At 41.2% G+C, this 26,777-nt stretch overlaps 1 pseudogene; it reads left to right on the forward strand.

The window, feature by feature from the left end:
* Positions 1-2,154: 2,154 nt before the first annotated feature.
* On the forward strand, positions 2,155-6,686 carry LOC150015804 (ATP synthase F(0) complex subunit f, mitochondrial pseudogene; annotated as a pseudogene).
* Positions 6,687-26,777: the final 20,091 nt, after the last annotated feature.

Consider the following 26,777-nt stretch of genomic DNA (forward strand, 5'->3'; position numbering starts at 1 on the left):
GTAGCATGGCTTAATGTAGTAGATGTCCTGTAGGGTCCCAGCTATGTTCTCAAGGTGTGCCCTCCATGTGGGCTAAGTACACCATCCTCTTGGAGTAGAGCCTTGACTGCTGTTGGCAGGTCAATGGAAGGAATTTACCCAGGCCAGTCAGCTGCAAGTACCGGATGTAACCACTGATCACCACCCTCCCCCATCCATGGAGGATCAGCTGTGCAGGTGCAGGGTGGTGGTGCTCCAACGTGGTCTGTAGCTGTGCACTGGGTGCTCAGGCTCTGAGGTTACCTGGGTGGTACAGGCCAAAGTCAGCCCGTACCTGTGTTCTGCCCTGCTCCACCCTGAATGAGCTGTAAAGCAATTTGAGATGGCTTCTATTTGTGTTGGGCTTGGAGATTCCCAGGTGAAGCCAAGTGGTGAATCTAGGCTGGCTGCTGCTAGTGCTGAGCCTGAGGCCACTTAGCAAGAGGAATGGGGGCTGGAGGTTTACTGAGGCTTCCTGTTGCTTGTTTCAAAGGATTAAAGAAGTTGTGAAGCATGGACCAAGACTAGCCACTTATATGGAAAGGTCATGATTAACAGTTTGGGTGGGTCCATAAGTTGGGTGGGATGGAACCTCAGGGAATATTCAGGATGGGGGAAAAAGTGTTAGTGAGGTTGATGGAGTCTCAGATATGCACCCACCCACTGACTCTATGGCTTTGTTGGGGGAGGTCTCAGAAAAGGGACAATGGCCTGCCTTTCTGTCTGGGAGAAAGCTGTTGCTCCAGCTCTTGCCTTGATGACAGACACTTCAGTTTCTTCCTGAATGCCACTGGTGCCTTTCAAGCTGCTACCCCAGTGCTGAAGCTTAAAGGGAGTGAGTCTGAGTAAGTCCATATGTGGATTCTTTAAGGGGAACTACTTGGGACTCCAGAAAAATTTTCCACTGATTCAATCCCCACCAGTCTTTGCAGCCAGGACTTATGGGGACCTATCTTCCTGGCACTGGAACCCTGAACCTGGGAGCCTAGTGTGGGGCTGGGACTCTTCACTCTCTTGATATCCCTCCCAAATTTTTATCCACCCCATGTGGATGTGGCACCAGTCTGTTCCATGTCTCTGTCCCTCCTACTGGTCTGGATGGATGTGGTTTCTTTAATTCTAAAGTTGTCAGACTTCCATTCATCTTGATTTCTGATGGTTCTGAGTGATGATTGTTCTATATTTTAGTTGTAAATTTAATGTGGTTGTGCAAGAAGACAAGCTGTGTTTACCTGTTGCCAAGTTGACCAGAAGTCATGACTCTTACTAAGGTGCTGAAATTTAAAATTTAACAAAATCTATGTGTGAAAAGCAGTCCTGAGTGATTATAGTAATTGATGCTATTATGTTAGTACATATTTCTCAGGGATTCATTTTAGTAGCATAAAACAGAAAACACAAATAACAGTGGCTTAAACAAGAAAGGGACTTGTTTTTGCTTGAGTAATGATTAGTCTGGTTCCTGGTGTTGGCTTGATGACTCCAGGTGTCAGAGCTGAGATGTCTGCAATTTTTTTTGTCCTTTTCTCAAAGTTTAAAGAAGAAAAATGGAGGAAGAGCAAAGGACAAAACTTATTGTATTAGCTGAGTTAGTTTCTCTCTTTTTGGAGCTTCTCCAGAAGCCCCACCACCAATTTCCACTTCCATGGCTTTGGACTGTTTTATGTCCCACAGCCATTTTATCTGCAGCAGAGGTTGGGAAATATAGGTTCATTTTGTTCTTGAGTACATGGACACTGGCAACAAAACTGGAATCCCATTGGTAGGGAAGAAGGGGGAAATGGATATTGAGTAGGCAACCATCAGTCTCTGACAAAGTAAAATAACCTGAAAGGTAGATAAAGTTTTTATTTATTAATTAATGTTTTTACAGACCACATCTTCCAGAGGAACAGTATTGGGAAGATTATCTGCAGAAAACTGCGTTTCAATATTTTGGAAAGCATGTAAATAAAATACTCTTTGCAATATAGTGTAGTTGATAAATGTAAATTAGAGCCAGGAAGATATGTTAAGTTCTACAGCAAAGAACAATGAGTATAACATCCACATTGTTCTGTATGCTAAAAGACATTGCTCAGAAAAAGTTCTAACAGAGCAATCAATTAGAAAATCCAGTTGAGTGTGAGTGAGAGCATGTGTGAATGTGTGCTTGGGTGAGTGTGCAGGAGTGTGTGAGTGCCTGTCTGCCTGTGAGGGCAATCAGGGGTGGGTGGCCTGGGCCTGCCTGGTGGAGCCACTGCCACAGCCACCACCCAGCCTGGCCCTTCTGGCTGTACAGATTTGGAGTGGGAGCCACTTTGTGGAATTTACAAATCCTCCTTGGGAAGAAGTTGCCAGAGAGTCTGTGCCTCTGTGCTTTCTGTGCTGGGCCAGGTGCACCCTGCCACCACTGGGAGCCTGGGTCTGGGGACTGTGGTATTGCCTGGGAAGGGGGTGTCTGACTGAGTAGGCTGTGGATTGGCAGAGGATCTGGGAGTGCTGGGGGTGGAGAGAGGTGGCCAGGACAGTTCTGGCTGCAGAGGCCATGGTGGGAGCACAGTGGTGTGAGCCTAAAGCTGAAGCCCACTGAAAGGAGTGGTGTGAGTGTCCTACCACCATCCCATGTTATAGTTTTGCTTCTGGACTCTTCTCTTCCTTCCTCCGCTCTATCAGAATGATATGAGACTTGAAAAAAGACAATGCATACAGGATATATTCTGTTGACTTGGGAAAGAGAGGGAGAGGCATCAGTGAGAGACAAGTAGGTGGCCTCCTGTATGTTCCCAGACTGGGGATCCAATCCACACCTAGAAGCCTTCTCAAGGCAGAGGTGCTCTTAGTAGGGATTGAGCAGCCCCTTAGCCAGATGGAGGAAATTTCCCACCAAAGAATGTGCCAGTAATAATCAGGATCTAAATAGAACAGGAGAGTTCACATAACCCACACAATGGACACTTGAAAAGCATCCATATGAGGAGATCAAGGAGTCTGCACTGTGGGGACTCTCTGAGCCTGGGAGAGATGAAAACCCCTGGAGAAAAACCTACCATCTTTTAATTTTATTTATTTTCCTTAAAGGGGCAAAACACAGGTTTTGTGTTTTTGGCTACTCACCTTGGGCCCCAGCAAAGGGAGGGTGGTGTGGACTGGAATCATGTGAGGAGAGTCTGGAGTGTGAGGCACTGTAGAGAGATTTGGGGGAATTGCTACAGGATTTTCAGGACCCAGATATACCTGGGCTCCACAGCTGTCTTTCTTGAGAAGAGCCAGCCCCTCCCAGGAGAAAATCAATTACCTTACCCTGTGGAACACCATTCCCCTCACCCTCAGGAATTACCCTCTCCACAACCTCTGGTATCCTGTTCACTCTATTCAGCAACTTTTTTTTTTCTTCAGTTTTTCTCTGTCTTGGTGTTCTGTTTTGATTTTTTTTTTCTTTCTTTTCTCCCATCCTGCATCTTAATCATTGCTGAGGAGACAGCAACATAAAGAGACTCAGTGGTCAACAAAGACTGGTGGTAGGATGCAGCCAATCCTCACATTTTCCTGGGAACAAGACTGGTTCTTCCCAGTCATGGGAAAGCCACAGAAACACCCTCCCCTGACATCTGGCAGACCCAACATCTTGGCTCTGGAAGCCTACTAGGGGTTCTGCTCTGCTGAATACAGGGAAATAATTCTGGACAGACTCAGACTAGTGGCTCAGGGGAGGAACACACATGTTACATTCTCTGAAATCTGAAAGGCACCTGCCATGGGATATCCAGGAATCACAATCTCCTGTTTCTACCAGAATCCATCTCAGAACTAGTCAGGTCTGTGACTAGTCTAAGATTGACAGCTGGCCAGCAGACAGAGAAAAGCAAAGGTGGATCCTTTGGTGACTTGTGATGTTTGCTGACACACTCCTGGAACCAGTGCTGATAAAAACCAGCTTTGCAGAGCAGCTTGGCGCACCCTGGGAACAGCCATGCCTGGAGGAATCAGCCACAAACTGTGGATTGCCTGTAGCATTGAGAATGTGGCTGAGGGCCAGACATGGACAACATCTGATGTGACTTACACCAGACTGAGACATTAGAGTGGTATCTAAGGAGAAACCATAAGGCAAGAACTAAACTGTTTTGAGACAAATTCACTTGGTTCTTTTTTCATTATCTTAGCTATTTTTTCTTTTTCATAGCTTTTTTATTATTTTATCTATATTTCTTTTTTTTTATTTTTGGTGCTCTAGTTTCTCTGTCATATCTCCTATTCTACTCTTACCTTTGATTACTCCATTGTTCCCTTCTTCTTTCCTATTATTATTTTTGTTACTTTTCCTGCTTACCTTTTCCCCATCTTCTATTTCAGATCATTATGAATGGTAGTTCTCTTACCATTTCTCCACTCATAATCACTTTTTTTCCTTTGGTCTTCTCAAATTCTTTTTCTGTTACCTTTTCTATAATATTCCATTTCTATTTCTGCTTTTATTATTTTTTGCCTTCTTGTCATTGACATTGCTGTGGTGGTCTGAGGGGGGTACATTCTTTTGTGTTGTCTTGTGTTGTTTTGCTCTGTTCTGCCAGTACCATACAACAGTGTACAACATATGGTGGGGGTTGAACATCTTAGTCAGCCAACCAGAGGAGAGTTCTCACCAATGAATGGGCCAATAACAATCAGGGTTCAAATACAGCAGGAGATTCCAGAAAACCCACACAGAGGACATTATTAGAACATTCAGATAAGGAGGTTAAGGAGTCTGCACCACTGGGGTTCCTAACACACAAGGTCATTCCACAAGACAAAGAGCCAAAGCAAATTAATATAATGCATAGAAACAAACACAAATAGACAACTAACATGGGGAGACAAAGAAACAACTCCTAAAAGAAAGAAAAGGAGGAATCTCCAGAAAAAGATCTAAATGGAATCAAGGTAAGCAATTTATCAGAAATAGAACTGAAGTAATAGTTATAAGGATGCTCAAAGAACTCAGTGAGAACTACAAGGAGCTTAGTGGGAGCTACATTAGCATCAAAAAGGACATAGAGACCTTGCATAAGAACCAGGTGGAAGTGAATAATGCAATATCTGAAATTAAGAACGCACTAGAAGGAATTAAAAGCAGGCTAGACAAAGCAGGAGATTGAAACAGTGAGTTGGAAACAAGTTAGAAAAAAAAAATCACCTTGTCAGAGCAACAAAGTGAAAAAAGACTCAAAAAAAAAAAAAAAGGATAATTGAAGAGAGCTTTGGGACAACATGAAAAATAGCAATATTCACATCATAGGTATACCAAAAGGAGAAGAAAAGAAGCAAGGGATAGAAAACTTGTTTGAAAAAATAATGACAGAAAACTTCCCTAACTTGTTGAGGAAAAAAGTCATGCAAGCCCAGGAAGCACAGAGGGACCTAATCAAGATGAACCCAAGAAGCCCAGTCCAAGACACATCACAATAAAAATGGCAAAATTTAAAGACAAAGAGAGAGTTTTAAAGGCAGCAAGGGAGAAACAGCTAGTAACATACAAGCTCTGATAAGGCTATCCGCTTATTTCTCAACAGAAACACTACAAGCCAGAAGGGGTTGGTATGAAATATTTCAAGTAATGAAAATTAAAGACCTGCAACCAATACTACTGTATCCAGCAAGGCTCTCATTTAAAATGGAAGGTAAAATAAAGAGCTCCAGATCAAAGAAGGTACATCTCACCAAACCAGCATTGCAAAAAATGCTAAAGGGATTGCTTTAAGAAGGAGGGAAAGAGAGAGGGAGAGAGAAAGAGATAGAGAGAGGAACACAGTATAAGGAAGTACATGACAATGAATAAGTACCTATTAATAATAACCTTAAATGTATATGGATTAAATGCTGCAATCAAAAGATACAGGGTAGCTGAATGGATTAGAAAACAGAACCTCCATATAAGCTGTCTACTAGATACCTACCTCAGAACAAAAGATAATCACAGGCTGAAAGTGAAGGGATGGAAAATATATTCCAAGCAAATGGACATGAAAAAAACAATGGAATAGCAATACTTATATTAGGCCATAACAAGAAACAAGAAGGTCATGACATAATACTTATGGAAGTAGTCCAACAAGAGGATATAACTCTTGTAAGCACCTAATATAAGTGCACCTAAATATGTAAAGAAAATATATAAGAAAGAGATAGATAGCAATACAGTTACTCTAGGGGATTTTAATACCCTATTGTCAACACTGGATAAATCTTCCAAACAAAAAAGTCAACAAAAACATTGCAACATTGACACTTTTGATCAAGTGGACTTAATTAATATTTATAAAACATTTCACCCCAAAGAAACAAAATATACATTATTCTCAATGGCACATGGATCATTTTTAAAGACAGACCATATAGCTGAACCCAAAACAAGTCTTAAAAATTTCAAGAAACTCTAAGGTGGCATCTGTCGTACCATTAAAGGAGAAGGGACTCATGGATGTCAAACTGGAGGAGCTGCTCAGCTGGATACTGATGCGAGATTTCACCCCAAAAGCATTGCTGGAGCATTTCAAAGAGGCTACTACTTGTATTACAACAAGTATGTCGATGTGAAGAAAGTGGGTGTTGCTGGGGTTTCTATGGTGCAGGCAGCTTATGTGCTTTATAACTACTGCCGTTCTTATGAGGAACTCAAATATGAGCAGCAATGCAAGTACCACTGAAGAGGACCCAGTGTGGACTCTATATCCCTGACCATTATCTTTGCACAGCACCTCTGAATCCTTTCATATTGTAATTAATCTAATAAAATATGGTTGGTAAAAAAATTCAAGAAAATGGGAATATATCAAGCATCTTCTTAGATCACAATGGCCTGAAACTAGAAACCAACCTCAAGAAAAAAACCCCAAGACATCTAAATACATGGTGGCTAAATAACATGTTATTAAATAATGAATGGGTTAACAAGGAGATCAAGGAAGAAATAAAAAGTATCTGGAAACAAATAAAAATGAACCCACAACAACCCAAAACCTATGGGACACAGCAAAGGCAGTCCTGAGAGGCAAGTTCATAACAACACAGGCCTACCTAAAGAAGACAGAATAATCATAGATAAACAACCTAATGCTACACCTAAGAAAGGTAGGTGAAAAACAACAAAGTCCAGAGTGAGCAGAATAAAGGAAATAATCAAGATCAAAGCAGAATTAAGTGACATAGAGACTAAAAAACAAAAACAAAAACAAAAAAATCAATGAATCTGTAGCTGGTTCTTTGAAAAGATAAAGAAAAACCCTTAACCAGACTCATCAAGAAAAAAAAGAGAGGATCCAAATAAGTGCAATCAGATATGAAAGAGGAAAAGTAACAACTGATACCACAGAAATTCATATGAGTGTAAGAAATTTCTATGAAAAACTGTATGTCAAGAAATTGGACAACTGGGGTTAAATGGATAAATTATTATAAATATACAATCTTTCAAAACTGAACCAGGAAGAAGCAGAAAACCTGAATAGATTGATAACAACTAGCGAAATTGAAGCAGTAATCAAAAAATTCTCAGCACACAAAAGCCCTGGACCAGATGGCTTCACAGGCAAAGTTTACCAGTCTTTCAAGGAAGAACTAGCACCTATCCTTCTTAAACTATTCCAAAAAATTAAAGAAGAGGGAAGACTCCCAAAATCGTTTCACAAGGCCATTATTATCCAAATTCCAAAGCCAGGTAAAGACACAACAAAGAAAGAAAATTACAGGCCAATATCTCTGATGAACATAGAGATAAAATGCTCAACAAAATATTGTCAGTCTGGATTCAGCAATACATTAAACAGATCACACACCATGATCAAGTGGGATTTGTTTCAGAGATGTAAGGATGGTATAGTATTTGCAAAGCAAGACATGTTATACATCATATAAACAAAATGAGAGACAAAAATCATATGTATATCAATAGATGCAGAAAAGGCATTTGATAAAATCCAGCACCCATTCATGATAAAAACGCTCAGCCAAGTAGGAATAGAGGGAGCATACCTCAACACAATAAAGGTCATATATGGGAAATCTTCTGCCAATACCATACTCAATGGGCAAAAACTAAAAGCTTTTCCCTTAATATAAAGAACATGACAAGGGTGTCTGCTTTCATCACTCTTATTTGACATGGTACTGGAAGTTCTAGCCACAGTGATCAGACAAGAAGAAGGTATAAAAGGAATCCAAATTGGGAAGAAGGAAGTAAAATTGTCATTATCTGCAGTTGACATGATAGTATACATAGAAAATCCTATAGGTTCCACCAAAAAATTACTCACCCTAATAAGCAAGTTTGGAAAAGTAATGAGATATATAGTCAATATTTAGATATCAATGGCATTTTTGTACACCAACAATGAACAATCATAAAGGGAAACTAAGAAAAAAATGCCATTTAATATAGCAACAACAACAAAATAACAAATTACCTAAGAATAAATTTAACCAAGGGAGTAAAGGACCTGTACTTGAAAAGCTATAGAACACTGAAGAAAGAAATTGAAGAAGATACAAATAAATGGAAGCATATATTCTGTACATGGACTGGAAGAATTAAAATGTCCATACTATCCAAAGCAATTTATAGATTCAATGCAATCCCATTAAAATACCAATGACATATTTTACAGATCTAGGACAAATATTTCAAAAAATTAAATGGAACCAAAAATTGACCCTGAATGGCATCAGCAATCATGAGAAAGTAGAACAATGCAGGAGGAATCACAATATCTGATACCAAACTATACTACAAGGCCACTGTTAATCAAAACAAACATAAGAACAGACATAAGAACAGACATAGAGATCAATGGAACAGGATAGAGAGCCCAGAAATAAACCCCGGTCTATATGGTCACTTAATATTTGACAAAGAGGCGAAGGGACATAAAATGGAGTGAAAATAGCCTCTTCGACAAATGATGTTGAGAGAACTGGATAGGGACATGCAAAAAAATGAAACTAGACCACCAACTTACACCATACACCAGAATAAACTCAAGATGGATCGAACACTTAAATGTAAGCCATGACACCATGAAAGTCCTAGAGGAAAACATAGGTAGTGAATTTTCAGATACCCCATGCAGCAATATTTTCACTGATATATCTCCTAAGGCAAGAGAAATAAAGGAAAGAATAAATAAATGGGAATATATCAAACTAAAAAGTTTCTGCTTGGCTAAAGAAAATATCAGCAAAAATGAAAAGGGAACCAACTGTATGGAAAAACATATTTGTCAATGATACCTGGGACAAGGGTTTGATATCCAAAATACAGTATTCCCTCACTTATTGCGGGTATTATGTTTCAGACCCCCCTGCAAAGTAGGAACCTTACATTTATTCTACACTCTTAAACCTATGTAACTTTAACAACATATATATACAGTACTGCAAAATCCCATAAAATAGTGAAAAATCTGCGATAAATAATTAAATATAATACTTTTTAAAAATCCCGTGATACAGTGAGGCCATGATAAGTGAACTGCGATATAGCAAAGGACCACTGTGTAAAAAGAACTTATATGACTCAACAATATGAAAACAAACAATCCAATTAAAAAATGGGCAAAGGATCTGAACAGACACTTCTTCAAGGAGGACATACAGAGGGCTAAAGACATCACGAATCATCAGAGAGATGCAAATTAAAACCACAGTTAACATCACCTCATACTGGTCAGAATGGCCATCATTAACAAATTAACAAACAACAAGTGCTGGCAAAGATGTTGAGAAAAGGGAACCCTAGTGCACTGTTGGTGGAAATGCAGACTGATGCAGCCACTGTGGAAAACAGTATGGAAGTTCCTCATAAAACTAAAAATGGAACTGCCTTTTGATTCAGCAATACCACTAGTGGGATTATACCCTAAAAATCCTGAAACACCAATTCATAAAACCTATACACCCCTATGTTCATAGGACTATTCACAATAGCCAAGTGCTGGAAATAGCCTAAGTGCCCATCAGTGTACGAGTGCATCAAAAAACTGTGGTACGTTTACACAATGGAATGCTACACAGCAGAAAGGAAGAAGGAACTCCTACCTTTTGCGACAACATGGATGGAACTGGAGAGTATTATACTTAGTTAAATAAGCTTGGTATCTAAAGATAAATTCATATAATCTCACCTAACACAGGAACTTAATGAACAAAACAAACAAGTGAACAAAATAGAACCAGAGGCATGGAAACAAGGAACAGACTGACTATGACCAGAGGGGCAGGGGGAGAGGCAAAAGGGGTAAAGAAGGGGAAGGGTCTAGTCAAGATTCTAGTGCTAATGATCCATGGACATGAACAACAGGGTGGGGATTGACTGTGGAATTGGGGGTCAGGGCAATGGAGAGCAATGGGGGAAAATTAGGACAAGTTTAATAGAACAACAATAAAAGAAGAAATTTTTTTAAAAAGAAAGAAAAAATGTCCATACTACCCAAAGCTGTCTGTAGATTTAATGCATTTCCTATTAAAATATCAATGGCATATTTCACAGATCTGAACACATCCTTCAAAAGTGTATATGGAACAAAACAAAAAACAAACAAACAAAACCCTGAATAGCCACAGCAATCTTGAGAAAGAAGAACAAAGTTGGGATTACAATACCTGATATCAAATTATATTACAAGATCACTGTAATCAAAACAGTCTGGTACTGGCATAAGAACAGACACATAGATCAATGGAACAGAATAGAGGGCCCAGAAATAAAACCATGTTTCTGTGGTCAATTAATATTTGACAAAGGGAGTATGAACATTCAATGGAGGAAAGATTGTCTCTTCAAAAAATGATATCAGGAGAACTGCGCTAGTACATGTTGAGAAGAAGAGGGCAAAGAGGGAAAATTGGGATGACTCTGATAGAGTAAACAAGGACAAAAATAAATAAATTATAAAAGAAATAGTTCTAAATTTCAGTGCAGATTTAAATCATAGTTCAGAGTAATTCTGGGTGGGTCAGGGTGGACCACAAAGATCATAGTACTCAGAGATTGTATAAGAATTATTTAATTATACAGTAATTTAGGTGTATTATTTAATAAATAAAATTTAATATTTTACAAGACATTATGTAATTAAAATAATTATATGTTGCAATCCTACACAGTTTATAATGTTTGTAGCTCATCTGTTTGATAACTAAAACAGGGAAGAATATTGCAAATAATGAGTTTATATGTGTTTTTATAAGTTGTTAATTCATTTAGAATTACTGTAATGCAGAATAATTTTTAATGTTTTTTTGTCATAGAATTCTATTTTTTAACTAAAATTCATAGCTTATTGGAAAATACATTGGGAAGTGTTGGGCAGTGATGGTTAATATTCTTAAGAAGTATTTTTAAGGTATTTTATTTATATTTCTTTTATTTTAGTAACTAGATTGGAATTAACTTTAGGAGGCTTACCATACATGTTCTAAAAATAGTAAATGGAATGAAAGAATTAAATCCCTAAGGAAATATTACACTTTAATTTTTAAAATATGGTCTGTAATTATACAATAATGTGTTTTAACCCTTGGAAAAAGTTTCTTCTGGATCCTGTTTTATCTTAAATTTAAATAAATGGGAACCTTACTGAGTTTATGTTGCACATTGAATTGTAGCTGTCTTCATTTTGTTGATTTTAAATGATGAACAAAGAAAGTTCTCTTATTTTCTATAATTTTGTGGTTCAAGAAATGCGACATAGATGTACTAATATTTTATTTATTCATTTATTTAAGATATGCATCACTCAGCTTTAATAATGGTCAACATTTTGCCATTTTCAGTATATCTATCTCTGTCCATTTTATTTTCATCAGTACTTTAAATCCAGACTGTCATTTTATTGTGAATTCTTCAGACTAAAGCTTTGACTTTTAAAAATCCTTACCCAAGGACATGTTTCCATTTTATTTTATTTTTTATTTTTTATTGTATTTTTTTCCATTACCATTTATCCCCCTTATACTCTCTTCCGCCTCCATCCACCCCAAACTCCAGCAATCACCACACTGTTGTCTGTGTCTATGAGTCCTTTTTTGTTTTTGCTTGATCCCTCTACTTCTGGCCCTTAAGCTGTCTGCCTGTTCTCTATCTATTAGTCTGTCTCTATTTTGCTTGTTAGTTTGTTCATTAGATTCCACATATGAGTGAAATCATATGGTCTTTGCCTTTCTCTGACTGGCTTATTTCACTTAGCATAATGTTTTCCAGGTCCATCCATACTGCCCATCACAAAGGGCAAAATTTTCTTCTTTTTTTATAGCTGAGTTGTATTCTACTGTGTAAGTATACATAGTTGTTTTATCCACTCATCTACTGATAGACACTTGGGCTGCTTCCAAATCTTGGCAATTGTAAATAACACTGCAGTGAACATAGGGGTGCATATGTTCTTTTGAATTAATGTTTTCGGTTTCTTCAGATAAATTTCCAGAAGCAGACATTGCTTATAGAAATATTTTTTCTGATATATCTCTTCAGGCAAGAGAAAAAAAAGAGAGAAAAACAAAGAAATAAAGAAATGGGTATACATAAAACTAAAAAGTTTTGTACAGCAGAGGAAACCATCAACAAAATAAAAGACAAACCATTGAATGGGAGGACATACTTGCCAGTACATCTGATAAGGGGTTAATATCCAAAATTTATAAAGAACTTATAAAACTCAACACCAAAAACACAAACAATCCAATTAAAAAATGGGCAAAGGACCTGAACAGACATTTCTCCAAAGAGGACATAGTGATGGCCAACAGACGTTGCTAATCATCAGAGAGATGCAAATTAAAACCACAATTAGACATCACCTCACACCTCGCAGAATGGCCATTATCAATAAATTCACAAACAAGTACTGGCAAGGATGTGGAAAAAGGGGAATGCTTTTGCACTGTTGGTGGAATGTAGACTGGTGCAAACCACTGTGGAAAGCAGTATGGAATTTCCTCAGAAAATTAAAAATGGAACTGCCTTGTGACCCAGTATAATGATATTTTAGATCAATTAAGGCTCAGGGAACTTAAGTATGACTCACACATGGATTTTGCATTCAGGATGCTTCTAGTTTGATGGGAGAAACAGATGTATGAGACATTAACTTCCTTTGTGGTTGAGGCTATGCTAGAGGCATGAAAAAAGTGCTGCAGTATTTGCAGGAGGGGGAGATGAGGCTGCAGGAATCAGGGAGGGAGATGACATTTGACAAGAGTCTTGAAGGCACTTCGCAAGGTGTAAAATTAGGGATGGGTATTTCAGAGAGGGAGCAGGGAGCAGGTGATATTAAGGGTGAATTCCCTGAATGGATGCACAATGAGGTGGTGCTTGGCAAGTAACAGAGGCTGTCTGTGAAGGGCTCAGTGTGCCTTGCTAGGGACTTTGGATTTCACTGGTAGGCAGTGAAGGGCCTACAGAGTTTGTAAGCACCACAGTGACATGACCAGGTTCATTTTAATAGCTATGACAGTAATGATAATTAAGAGGACAGATTGGGGCATACAGTGATTGTTGGTAAGGAGGTCACCAATAGACTGTTGTTGCAGCCCAGGTGATACAATGAGGGCATGAACAGAATGGTCATAAAGACATAATCGAGTAGGTCATTTTGGGAAATGTTTCTATTAGTATTATATCTTCTAATGGCTTATGTGTGTTTGGGTATGGGAGTCATGAGTACTAATGTATAACTGACACTTCTAGCTTAGAAAATGATACAACTATCATTTAATGATATTAAGAATTTAGGAAGCAGACCTGGCATTTAAAAACAAGATAATGAATTTAATTTGGGACATTTATTTTCAGGAGCATCTATCTAGTAGGCAGTTGGAGATATGAATCCAGAAATAGAATTTGAGAGATAGCTACTCTATTCCTTCCCTCATAGATAATGTGTTGTTGATAAAAGATGGAAGAAGAAGGTATATTGTTTCTGTTACAGAAACAGGGGAGTCCAAAAATCCCCAGAGTTTGCTGCTGGGGGATGGGGAGAAGGAAGCAGCTTTCAGAACGCCTCCACATGCCTGAGGCTGGTGGCTAGTGTCTTTCTTATGCAAAATGGCTTTAATGCATCCAAAGCCTCAGTTAGATGGGAGGAGCCTTGAACCAGGGGACGGTATGGAAAGCACACAGAGCCTGCGTGGGGTTCTGTGAATGGTCAGAACTGTTTGCAATGCCCACTGCGTCAGAGGATGCAGTCAGGGATATATAAGCAGCTGCGGACATTTTAGCTCAGTCTCACTCGCGCGCTTGCTCTTGGGCTCTCTCTCTCTCTCTCTCTCTCTCTCTCTCTCTCTCTCTCTCTCTCTCTCTCTCTCTCTCTCTCTCTCTCTCACACACACTCACTCTCGCTCGCGCGCTCGCTCTCGGGGTCTCGCTCTCTCACTCTCGTGTGCTCCCTCCACGTGGCTTGGTGAAGGGGTCTCCAGGCTGCTTTAAGAGGCTCGCCATGCAGTTTTGAGAAGGAGAGCAGATCCATTCGGTTTGTAGGAAGAAGGCAGTTTGCAAGGAGGCTGAGAATCCAGGTGGTTCTGCATTGAGAGCTGGAGGGCACCACAGCACAGAAAGGACCTCCCCAATCAGATTGAATGATTGGCAGCTTCTGGTAAAGCTGAACTGTGTTTGGAAAGTAGGGAAACGGTTTCTCTGACTTTCCTAAAACTAGCCTGGTTTGGTAGTGGGGAGGCAAGGATATGTGTTTGTGGGTGTTTTAAAGAGCATAAGACTTAACAACAGAAATCCGCAAATAACTAAATCTATATAACTGTTAAATAAACAATTCTTTTTCTTTTCACTAAACTCTGGTATTGAGAGTTATAATTTTGGCGGCGGGCAATCGGGCCCCTAACTAAAGAGCCCGTGGGTTTGTTTTCAACTGGAGCAGCCCAGGGGTTCTGTAACATTTCCATTTTGCACATCAACTGAGACCAAAAGAGGTTAAGAGACTTGCTTAAGGTCACTAGAGATGGTGAAAGGTCACATGACAATATAGACATCTAATTCAGGTCTTCTGATCTCAGGGTCTATTATTTAATTTCTTTGAGCTTCAGTTTCTTCATATGTAGGGTGTGGACAATGATACCTTTCTTATATTACTTATGATTAAATAAGATACAAAATACCATCTAATGACACAGTAGCATAATCAGATAGTCATTAAAAGTTTGTTAACTTCCTGCTTTCCTTTTCTTGTCTACAGATGCTAACTTGGGCTGACAAAGACTGACTAAACTGCCTGAGGTCAGGATTATCTAGGCCTTGTTTTTATCCAGTCCTTGTTCTTGAGCCCTGTCTTCAGCCTGCTGAGTCCGGGTTTAGCAAGTATCCTCCTAAGTCAGTTTAGAGAGATTCTATTAAGTTGTTTAGTAAGAATCCCCCTACCCTTGAAGACTTTTCTTAGTGATTTTCTATCCACTGGCACCTCCCCCTACAACTCTGCTCCTTGGCTACAAATCATTAGCTGTCATTGCTGTATTTGGCATTCATCCCAGTCCTTCTTCCCTATTGTGGTGGTCATGATACCTACTGTGATAGTGTTACAGAACCCCTGGGCTGCTCCAGTTGAAAACAAATCCACGGGCTCTTTGGTTAGGGGCCCGATTGCCCGCCGCCAAAATTATAACTCTCAATACCAGAGTTTGGTGAAAAGAAAAAGAATTGTTTATTTAACAGTTATATAGATTTAGTTATTTGTGGATTTCTGTTATTAAGTCTTATGCTCTTTAAAATACCCACAAACACATATCCTTGCCTCCCCCCCCTTCCAAACCAGGCTAGTTTTAGGGAAGTCAGAGAAACCGTTTCCCTACTTTCCCAACACAGTTCAGCTTTACCAGCAGCTGCCAATCATTCAATCCTGATTGGGGAGGTCCTTTCTGTGCTGTGGTGCCCTCCAGCTCTCAATGCAGAACCACCTGGATTCTCAGCCTCCTTGCAAACTGCCTTCTTCCTGCAAACTGCGTGGATCTTCTCTCCTTCTCAGAACTGCATGGCGAGAGCCTCTTAAAGCAGCCTGGAGACCCCTTCTCCAAGCACATGGAGAAGGCCCCTTCACCAAGCCACGCGGAGGGAGCACACGAGAGAGCGAGAGAGTGAGAGAGCGAGAGCAAGCGCGCGAGCGTGCCAGAGAGAGAGTCAGAGCACCAGAGTCAGAGCGCGAGTGAGAGCCCGAGTCCGAGAGCGAGAGAGTCTCAGAGAGAGAGCACGAGCGAGAGCCAGAGAGAGTCCCAGAGCGAGAGTCTGAGAGAGTCTCAGCGCCAGAGTGAGAGAGTCAGAGAGCGAGAGAGTCTCCCAGAGCGAGCGTCTGAGAGAGTCTCAGAGGGAGCGTCTGAGAGCCCGAGCGCCAGAGCCCGAGTGCGAGTGAGTGCTTGAGAGAGTCTGAGAGAGTCTGAGCTAAAATGTCTGCAGCTGCTTATATATCCCTGACTGCGTCATCTGACGCAGTGGGCGTTGCAAACAGTTCTGACTATTCACAGACCCTTACGTAGGCTCTGTGTGCTTTCCATACCGTCCCCCGGTTCAAGACTCCTCCCATCTGCCTGAGGCTTTGGATGCATTAAAGCCATTTGCATAAGAAAGACAGTAGCCACCAGCCTCAGGCATGTGGAAGCATTTGAAAAGCTGCTTACTTCTCCCCATCCCCCAGCAGCAAACTCTGGGGATTTTTGGACTCCCCTGTTTCTGTAACAGTTTCCCCCCTTTCAGACTAAGACCCTTTATAATCTTATAAAGGACAATGGGCGAAGGTCTCATGCTCCTCTAACTGCTTCCTGCTGAACGTGGTCGTCGTCCTACCTACCCTTGGGTCTAGAAATCCCTAATAAGAGTGGGGATGTAGGGGAGGGTGCCCTTCCCACATGGGGAAGAATCTTGCAGAGTCCAGGTCAGTTGGCTATTCCTGGGTAGCAGCATGCTTGGTTTCCAAGGGCTGGTACTGCTGGACAAGCTGGCATTCTTGTCATATTCTGAGGGCAACAGATTTGGCAACAGGGTTAAAAAAACACAATTCAACCTATAACCACTATATACAAAAGGCAGGGATTAATTTTTCAATGTCCCACATTAGAAAAAAAGAAATGGCTTCTTTGGAGGAAGGTGTGCAGGGCATGTCACACCTGTCCAAAGCCCTTTTGCCCACCATACTTAGTTTGGTCTGAGGGGTATAAATTTTGGATTTCCCCCCTCTCAGACCTCTGGGCCCTTTCTGTCCAAGCCATTAGGACAGAAAAGAACCCGGTTTTAAAGTGAAGCCTGCAGACCACCCCATACTTCACCAACTCAGCCACTTAGTTCAGCCAAACCGTTGAGTCTCAGGAGGTGGCAATGCAGATGGGCTTCTTAAGTGAGGCCTATATGTACAGATAATCACTCAGGTAGAGATCATAAGCTTACGCCCTATGAAAACAGAAAGAACATACACGTTAATTTACACAACACAGTTCACAAACCAGTCTCTTAATCTGAGAGACGGTCTTATTGGGAAGACCTCCAGTTGCAAGGCATTTGACATTCTTCTTGCCTGTAAATAAAGCATCCTTGATAATGTCACAGACTTGGTTTAACTTTCAAATGAAAAACAAACTTTATAGACTGTTAGCTGCACTGAGCATTGCAATTTTCCTTAAGTCATGATTTTTCTCCTTAAGATTACCCTCCTTGTCAGTAAAGGGACTGCATTAAGTCCAGTTTTAATTTAGCCTGTTCATTTGCATAAACACAACAAGAGCAGTGATTGATCACATATGATCTTTAAGTCTACTTTGCTGGAACTTACACAAGGAACCTTCATGTTGACTTTAGTCTGCCCATCAGGGCACAGAAGCTGAGCCACACACCTGCCATTCAGCCTTGCCTGTAAACACCTGCTTTCCCAAGTCCTTTGGGTTTTCCATTGTGCCTTAAGGTTCTTTCTAGCCATCTTTCAGGAAAACAACCTTCGTTCCTTCCCTGGAAAGACTGCCATGAACCGCACAACCAACCAAGGTGTCAGGCCTTTTTCCTTCTGGGCTTTCCTTAGCTTCAAAAGTCAAGTTCAGTTCCTCAGGGCTTTCTGGTAACAACCAGAGCCTAAGCATGCCTCCTTCAGGCATGTCATTCCAGTCAAAGTCTTGGTTAACAATACCTTTATTAACAACTGGTCTTTTTAGTTTTATGCAAAGAAACCTAATGTCATTTCTTACTCCTTTAAATTGCCAAATTCTGGAGGGATCAGGTAAGGAGAAAAATACACAGTGTGAAGGAAAATCCTTGTCCTTCTAATATTCCCAAAATTGCATTTCCATGCCTTATACTTTCTTTTGTTCACTTTCCTACATGTGAAGTTTTCTTAACTTTCTCTGGGAAACCTCAATTTTCCTTTCAGATTATATGGCCAGTACCAATACAGAGAATTCCAGACCCTTCCTAGGCCTCAGAGAATTCTAGACCTTACATAGGTCTCCAATGGCTAATGCCAAACCAATACAGGGAATTCCAAATGACCTTTCATAGGTCCCCAATGGCTAAATGCCAATCCCAACACAGGGAATTCCAAATGACCTTTCATAGGTCCCCAATGGCTAAATGCCAACACAGGGAATTCCAAATGACCTTTCATAGGTCCCCAATGGCTAAATGCCAACACAGGGAATTCCAAACGACCTTTCATAGGTCCCAAGGCTAAATGCCAACACAGGGAATTCCAAATGACCTTTCATAGGTCCCCAATGGCTACATGCCAATACAGAGGTACAGTAACCATACAATTAGACCACAAGTAGTTGAGGTTTCCCTTTTCCCAGGTTTAAAAACTTTCACAACCTTTCTATATGTTTACCCATTCAGATTTAACCATAACCCATTTCCAATTCTTTTCCACACTGTAAAGGACTCTACCCAAACTCAGTATTTGGCAGCTAAAATTCCCTAGATTTGCAAGCACATGCCTAAAGCAAAAGAAACACTTTTAATCTGTGTTTCAGTTCACTGTCCTTTTTTTCAAAAGAGTAATTTCAAATCTTCTTCTGGAGTGCAGGTCCAACTTTCCTTTTCGGTGTCAGTCACAGCAGCAGGGTCTGTGTCCTCCTCAGACGGTGCTCGTTTTACCTGTGTGTGGTGTATCCAGGACTTGATTCCTACCAGCTTCAGCGAAGAATGTGTTGTTAGCAAAACATCATAGGGACCTGTCCATTGTTCAGCCAGCTGCTGTTCGGGACCTTGCGTCTTCCAGGTCTTCAGTAAGACTCTGTCCCCAGGTCCGAATGGGTGCAAGGGTTTTCATTTCTACTTCCCTTCTTACGATTTGGACACTCATTTTTCCAATGGCCCTTCTTCCTGCAATAGGCACACTGGTCCTTGCCCAATGGTTCTTTCCTCCTCTCTTTAGGGTCCTGTTTCTTCCTTTGGCCTCTCCAGCCTGTTTTAAAGAACATCAGGTCCTGTCTTCTCTTTTCTACTCCCCTTGCATGGTAAACTTTAAATGCGATATCCACTAACTGAGAGGGGCTCATTCCTAATACTCCATCTATACGCTGGAGTTTCCGTCTAATATCTGGGGCACTCTGCCCAATAAATGTCATGTTCACCATTCTTAAGTTCTCTTGTGCCTGTGGATCAACATCAGTGTACTTTCTATAGGCTTGATAGATCCTCTCTAAGAACTCAGAAGGATCCTCATCTGGTTTTTGCTGAATAGTCTGTACCATATTCAGGCTTTTTGGCTTGGGTACCCCTTTTCTAAGTCCTTCCAATATACACTTCCTGTAGTGTTTCAAAGGAACTAGGCCTCCACCATTTGGGTCCCAGTTAGGCTCTGTCCAAGGAATTGCCACAGTTGGGTCGGGGGTCCCATGGGGATCCTCTCCATGGAGACGCTGAGCCTCTTCATTAGCCTTACTTGTAACCAGTCGCTTCTCATCCCCAGTTAGCAGAATATTTAGGAGAGCCTGTACATCTGCCCAGTTTGGGTTATGAGTGGCAAAAATGGAGGCAACAAGCTCTGCCATTTTCTGAGGATCTTCCCTATATGAGGGGTTAGAATTCTTCCAATTTAGCAAATCTGAAGTGGAAAACGGAGTATGGGCCCAATAGTAGCCAGAGGGCTGGCCTTGCTGATTTATTCCACCTATTGGGTACTGCCGTAGAGGGAATTGGCTTGCTCCAAATTGGGAGGTCCCCTGACTATACTGAGTTCCTTGGCGGGTTCTGGCGGGGGAGACCCACTCCTCCTCCTGTAAGGGTGGAGTCATTGACTTTGCAGTCACTTCAGAGGCTGGCTCCAAAAAGGGTGGCGCGAGAGAAGTCCCTTGAGTTTGCAAAAGGGCGGGCACCGCGGAAGCCACTTCCATCTCTGGAGGTGGTGTGGTGGAAGCAACCTCCACCTGCAGAGGGTGCTGTGCCGTCGCCACTGGCGTTGCAGGAGCTGCGGCCGCCTGCAGAGGGTGCTGCACCACAGGAACCGTCCCCCCGGAAGCCTGGGCCTCCTGCAGAGGAGGTGGAGCCACTGCTGCAGAAGCTATGGCCTCCTGAACCGCCCCCACCTGTGCCTGGCTTGGTGCCAAATTAGGGTCTTTGTCTCCGGGATTTAGAGAATTAAAGAGGGCTACTTCCTCATTCTCCCTTTCTTCCGGCGTTTGACTCTCAGGAAAAGGATTTGAGATCTCCTTTTTCCTCTGCACCATTATTCGGGCCTCCATTTCTGCTAAGGTCTTATTATGCAACTCTACAAATGCATTTAGATAATAAACATCTTCCCAATTTCCCGATTGCAGACAGTACCCCTTTAATTGATTAATCACATGGTAATTCAGAGAACCATTCACAGGCCACCTTTTCTTACCACCCAGAACATACTCAGGCCAAACAGTGTTACAATAATAAATTAATATTTTTCTAGTCATAGGATAACAACAGTATTTATCCCAATTTTCCAAAATTCTTCCCAGCGGGCTGCCATCAGGGACTTGCCCAGAACTGCTCTTATTAACCCAGACATACATGCTAATGGCTATAACCAAAACAATCCCAAGGACTAGAAAACATATATACCACTCCAGCATCCATAATTCTATTACTTCCAGGAATTCTCCTAACCGGACAAACAAATCTAGTATCCACGATGCCATTATTTCAGAAATGAGTTTTAGCAAACAATCTTACTTCTCTAATCTCTTCCCAGTTCTGTTTTCTTTTCACCACACAGGCGTACTTAGGCGGTCGGCGCCCTCAGAAGGTGTCTCCCAAGGGGGTCGACCTGCCACGGGCAATTATTAACGTCCCATCTGGGTCGCCAAATTGTTACAGAACCCCTGGGCTGCTCCAGTTGAAAACAAACCCACGGGCTCTTTTGCCCGCCGCCAAAATTATAACTCTCAATACCAGAGTTTGGTGAAAAGAAAACGAATTGTTTATTTAACAGTTATATAGATTTAGTTATTTGCGGATTTCCGTTGTTAAGTCTTATGCTCTTTAAAACACCCACAAACACATATCCTTGCCTCCCCCCCTTCCAAACCAGGCTAGTTTTAGGGAAGTCAGAGAAACCGTTTCCCTACTTTCCCAACACAGTTCAGCTTTACCAGCAGCTGCCAATCATTCAATCTGATTGGGGAGGTCCTTTCTGTGCTGTGGTGCCCTCCAGCTCTCAATGCAGAACCACCTGGATTCTCAGCCTCCTTGCAAACTGCCTTCTTTCTGCAAACCGGGTGGATCTTCTCTCCTTCTCAAAACTGCATGGCGAGAGCCTCTTAAAGCAGCCTGGAGACCCCTTCTCCAAGCCACATGGAGAAGGCCCCTTCACCAAGCCACGTGGAGGGAGCACATGAGAGAGTGAGAGAGCGAGCGCGAGCGCGAGCGCGAGCGCGCGAGTGAGAGAGAGTCAGAGTGAGAGCACGAGCGAGAGCCAGAGAGAGTCCGAGTCAGAGCGCCAGAGCGAGAGCCAGAGCCCGAACGAGAGCTTGAGTCTCAGCTAAAATGTCTGCAGCTGCTTATATATCCCTGACTGCGTCATCTGACGCAGTGGGCGTTGCAAACAGTTCTGACCATTCACAGAACCTTACGTAGGCTCTGTGTGCTTTCCATACCGTCCCCTGGTTCAAGACTCCTCCCATCTGCCTGAGGCTTTGGATGCATTAAAGCCATTTGCATAAGAAAGACAGTAGCCACCAGCCTCAGGCATGTGGAAGCATTTGAAAAGCTGCTTACTTCTCCCCATCCCCCAGCAGCAAACTCTGAGGATTTTTGGACTCCCCTGTTTCTGTAACAATAGTTCTGAATAAAGTCTTTCTTAACAGTTAACAGATGTCATAATATTTTTTCATTAACAGGACCTTAATAGGGCTATACAGTACCTAAAATATTACAAGAGGTTCATTGGTTCGACACCCTCCTTTGTATCCAGCATATGGTCCTTACTACCCAGGCCTTGTTGCTCAAACATGGTCAGAACCAGAAAGTGCTGAGTGTGCTTCAGGTTGAGGCTAGGAGCCAAGAAACAGGATCATGGGGGCAATCAAGGTTGAAAACAGGAGATATCAGAAAATGTGGAGCTGAACACTTGAGCCAGAGTGGTGGTTGCAGGGTGAGCCTGGAAACTGCCAAGATCGTGGGAAATAAGAATATGAGAAGCAGGGGCCAAAGTGATCTAATTCCACTGGGAGAGAATTTTTTCTACCTGAGGGAGGCTTTTCACAAGTTAAAAGTTTTTGGCTCTTCTCTGAAGCCTCTGGCTACCTTGGCCTCAGCAGACCCTGTGAAGATGGAGGTCAGGTCTCTGGTGTTCCTGACGCATGCTTTCAGCGAAGCTGATGGTCCCAGATGGCCTACTAGGGAAAAGGGATTTTGCAGTTATGAAGAACTAGGAGTTATCATTTATGCCAGCAGTATTAATTTTTAAATACCAGAATATAATAACATTATTCAGTATTAAAATGATCATTAACATAATAGATTGTGGGGGGAAAATTTAGAAGGCATTAGATGATGGAAAGACTTCAGAGCTTTTTCTTAAGGCTGTCCATTAGCTTTGTGATATAAGTATGTGAAATGACTGGTGGATGAGGTTCTATTGTTTTTAGTACCCCTTAGCTCTCATGAGTGATCCAGACTGGCCTAAGGAGAAGGCGGGTGGGCAGCAAGGTGAATTACAATGGTCAAATAAAGGGAAAAGGATGTGTGGGGCAGAAAAAATAAGAAGAGAAAATAGTTTAGCAGCAAATTAGTGTGTGCTCACTGGGGCTTTCCAAGGTTCGGAGGGTTACATATGTAACATATTAGAAATAAAAATATTCAAACTGAATTAAAAGATGTACTGATTAGACTACTGGAATAATTTGTACAGTCAGAAGGAAATGCTAATTGTATTTAAGGCCCAGTGAGAAGGGAAAAGGACAGAGACAGTTTAGAAGACAGGCCACTGCCTATAAGTGTTGTGCTCTCGGGGCCCCTACAAGGAGCCTGTTGGTGGGGGTGGGTGGGTTGTGGTACAGGCAGTGCAGCAATGCCCGCTGTCAGGAGGAGCAGAAATTTCTGGGCTTCAGTTTACCATGTGCCTTTTAGCAAGTGGATTTTCTCCAATTTTGGGGACAAGAATATCTCTGGGTGAATGTTAATGTATGGTTATGATCAGAGTCATAGAACTGGGTGAGATATTAAGGGTTAATTTAACATAAAAAAGGTAATTGATATTTCCAAAGTCACACAGATAGTTTTTAACCTAAAATGAAAAGGCCATGGCAAGAGGCAACAAGCATTTACTTAAGATCAAAAAAGAATAGCTACTCAGGAAGCACAGATTCAGGCAGAAACCCAAATGGTATTCTGATAGGAGACAAAGGTGAGGGGCATTTATGAGAAAGGAAAGGGGAACAATTATGTCAATGGAGGGAACAGGTTTCTATTGGTGCAGATAACATAACTTAGTGATGCTAATTCTAAACAATGTTTTAATTTTCACTCCAGGAGTCATCAGTCAGGTAAACATAATAATATCTGCTTCCTTGTTATCTTTGCAAACAGTTATTTGGAATGAAATGCTACTTTCAGCCCAGTGCAAAGATTATTTTGCCTTATTTTCACATTCCAGAGGTCTGAGGCATAAGACATGCAAGGTAGCTTCTCTGTTATGGCAGCTCAGACTCCATTTTAAAGTGAGTTCGTTTCTGTTATTTCTTCTATAGTCCAATTCTGAGAAACTATAATAAGTTGCTTATAAAATAATTTAATCAGTGCCAGTATGTGATTTTCTGTGAAATACAAATTTTAAGGATGACAAAGTTGGGCTGGAATCTCTGCTCTATTCTTATAAGCTTCATAACCTCGTTAAGTTACTTAAATCTATGAGTTTGTTTCCTCATCTGTAAAGTGAAGACAAGTTACACATATGTCAAAAAATGCTGTTAAGATAGATGATATATATAAAGTGACTTATTATGATATAAAGTATTAAAAAAATAAAAGTCAATTTTGCTTTTTCCCCTCCTCTTTCAGTTTAAGATGTCTTCTAGATAACTTTGTCAGATTTCTGGCTTCTTGGTAGCCTTTATCAAACAAACAAACAAAAAACAAAAATGAGGAAGATGCAGAATAGTCAACATCCCCACCCCCCCATCCCTGGTCTTAGCCCACTCTGCTCTTCACCCTGGCAAAAGACAATTTAACTTCTGCTGGTGTGGGGTTAGTGCAAAGGTGTCAAGTAGAGGCACTCACAATGGAGCGTTGAGACTTTAAACCACAGGTGATTACAGAGTTTATTCCACTGCTATCTTTTAGACCTTGAATTCCTTTCTAGTTGTCTAAATGGTCAGATTTTGGGCTAGCAATTGTGTTTTGAATTAAAAAAACTCATATTCTTTATAAATCCACAAAAATGCATGTAGAAAAATTAGAAAACTCACATGAACAAGTACAAAAATCTTTTTTTCCTATGTACATTATGTATGTTTTAACAAAAATTAAATCATGCTATGTATAAACTGTTTAATAACTTGCTCTTTTCTATACTTTATTTTTGCATATATAGGTATTTCTGGTAAAAATGAAATGTGTGTTCCTGAAAAATCTTGTGTTTGGCGAAAAATGCATATTAAAAATGACAGGCTTAACTGGAAAATAAGGTTAGGGCAGGATATTTAAAATCCAAGCAAATTTGCAACCAGAGCTCTAGCACAAACGGTCATTAGTACCTCGGGAGTTAACAAGGACTGCCAGGCAGACAATTCAGGATGACTATTGATTGGCATGTCAGATTAAAAAAATTCAAGAATGATAGAGGGGCAGTGCCATCAACCCTTTAATTAGATCTGATGGAGTGTGCTGAGCAGGAGTATGTACAATTAAATGGAAATAAAGGTCTAACCTGGTGGGCTACCATCAAGGCAGGCATGGATGCCAGTGAAACTGACCATGAGCTGAGAGATAAATCTGTCTGGGAGTGTGAGTCTTGAGTAGGAAGGTGCTGTGGACCACACTGTGCCCTCCTCAGGTTCATATGTTGAACCTCTAACCCCAGTGTGATGGTACTTACAGATGGGGCCTTTGGGATATAAACAGGTTTAGATAAGGTTATTAGGATGGGTCCCCCATGATGGGATTCATCGGCAGCTGTCCGTCTCGAGAGACGATGGTGTAGCTTCTTAAGAGTCTATCTGCACTGCCGAGAATGACTGTGCAGTCCGACTCGGGAGTGACACGGTAACTGCCTCCTCCCGTGTTGAATCGACATCTTGCGATGACGCTGGAGTGTCCTCTCCAGTGAAGCTGAAGCTACAGAGCCTGGGCAGGGTGATATGGAGGGTCTGCTGTTGCCCATGCAGCAGACCCCCCCCTCTCTTCGCAGCTGAAGGGTCCAAGGGAAAGACGGAGTCAATACAGCTTGGCTTCAGGTGCGCCGCAGGAGTTGCCGGTGTTGACTACAACGTCAAACCGCCTTAGGGACTCTGGCTCCGGATTTTCTGTCGGGGTTTACTCCCCTAGCCTTTCCCCTGAAGAGGTATGCCGCAAGGCAGCGGAGGTTTTTTGGAGTCAGAGTTTTCCTTCTCTGATGTACCCTGACTGGAAGATCGAACCAGCGACACTTAGCTCGCAGGCCGACGCTCAATCCACTGAGCCAAACCAGCCAGGGACATGATGGGATTAATGTCCTTATAAGAAGAGACACCAGAGAGCTTGCTCTCTCTTCACCATGTGAGGACAGAGTGAGAAGGTGGCCATCTACAAGCTAGGAAGAGAGTCCTCACTAAAAACTGACTATGTTGCACCTTGATCTTGGACTTCTAGTCTCCAGAGATAAGAGAAAATAAATTTCTGTCATTTAAGTCTCCCAGCCTATAGTATATTTATAGCAGCCTGAACTAAGACTGAAGGGCTGTGAGCAAATCCTCTTTTAAAATTTATTTAACTATTTCTTAATTTTTTATTATGGAAAATATCAAGCATACTTATAAGTGAAGAAAGTTATATAATGTATTTAAAAAACTAGCTTTGATACTTATTTTTCCAATCCTGTTGCCCTATCTCCCAAATTCTACCCCTCACTCCTTTTACCCATCTGAAGTATTTTAAAGCAAATTCCTGAAATACTACCATTTTACTTTTTAATAACTCAGTTTATAGTTCAGGCAAAGACAGAAACATAAGCATAATGCCATTATGACACCTAACAAAATTGACAGCAATTCTTTTTTATCATTTAATTTAGTTGTAATAATTTTTTATTTCTCAACACATTTTTTCTTTTTTATTCCACTTTTTATTGTTGTTCTATTAGAGTTGTCCCAATTTTTCC

The sequence above is a fragment of the Furipterus horrens genome, unplaced genomic scaffold (assembly GCF_987537825.1).
Source record: "Furipterus horrens unplaced genomic scaffold, mFurHor1.1.pri manual_scaffold_3, whole genome shotgun sequence".
Taxonomy (NCBI): domain Eukaryota; kingdom Metazoa; phylum Chordata; class Mammalia; order Chiroptera; family Furipteridae; genus Furipterus; species Furipterus horrens.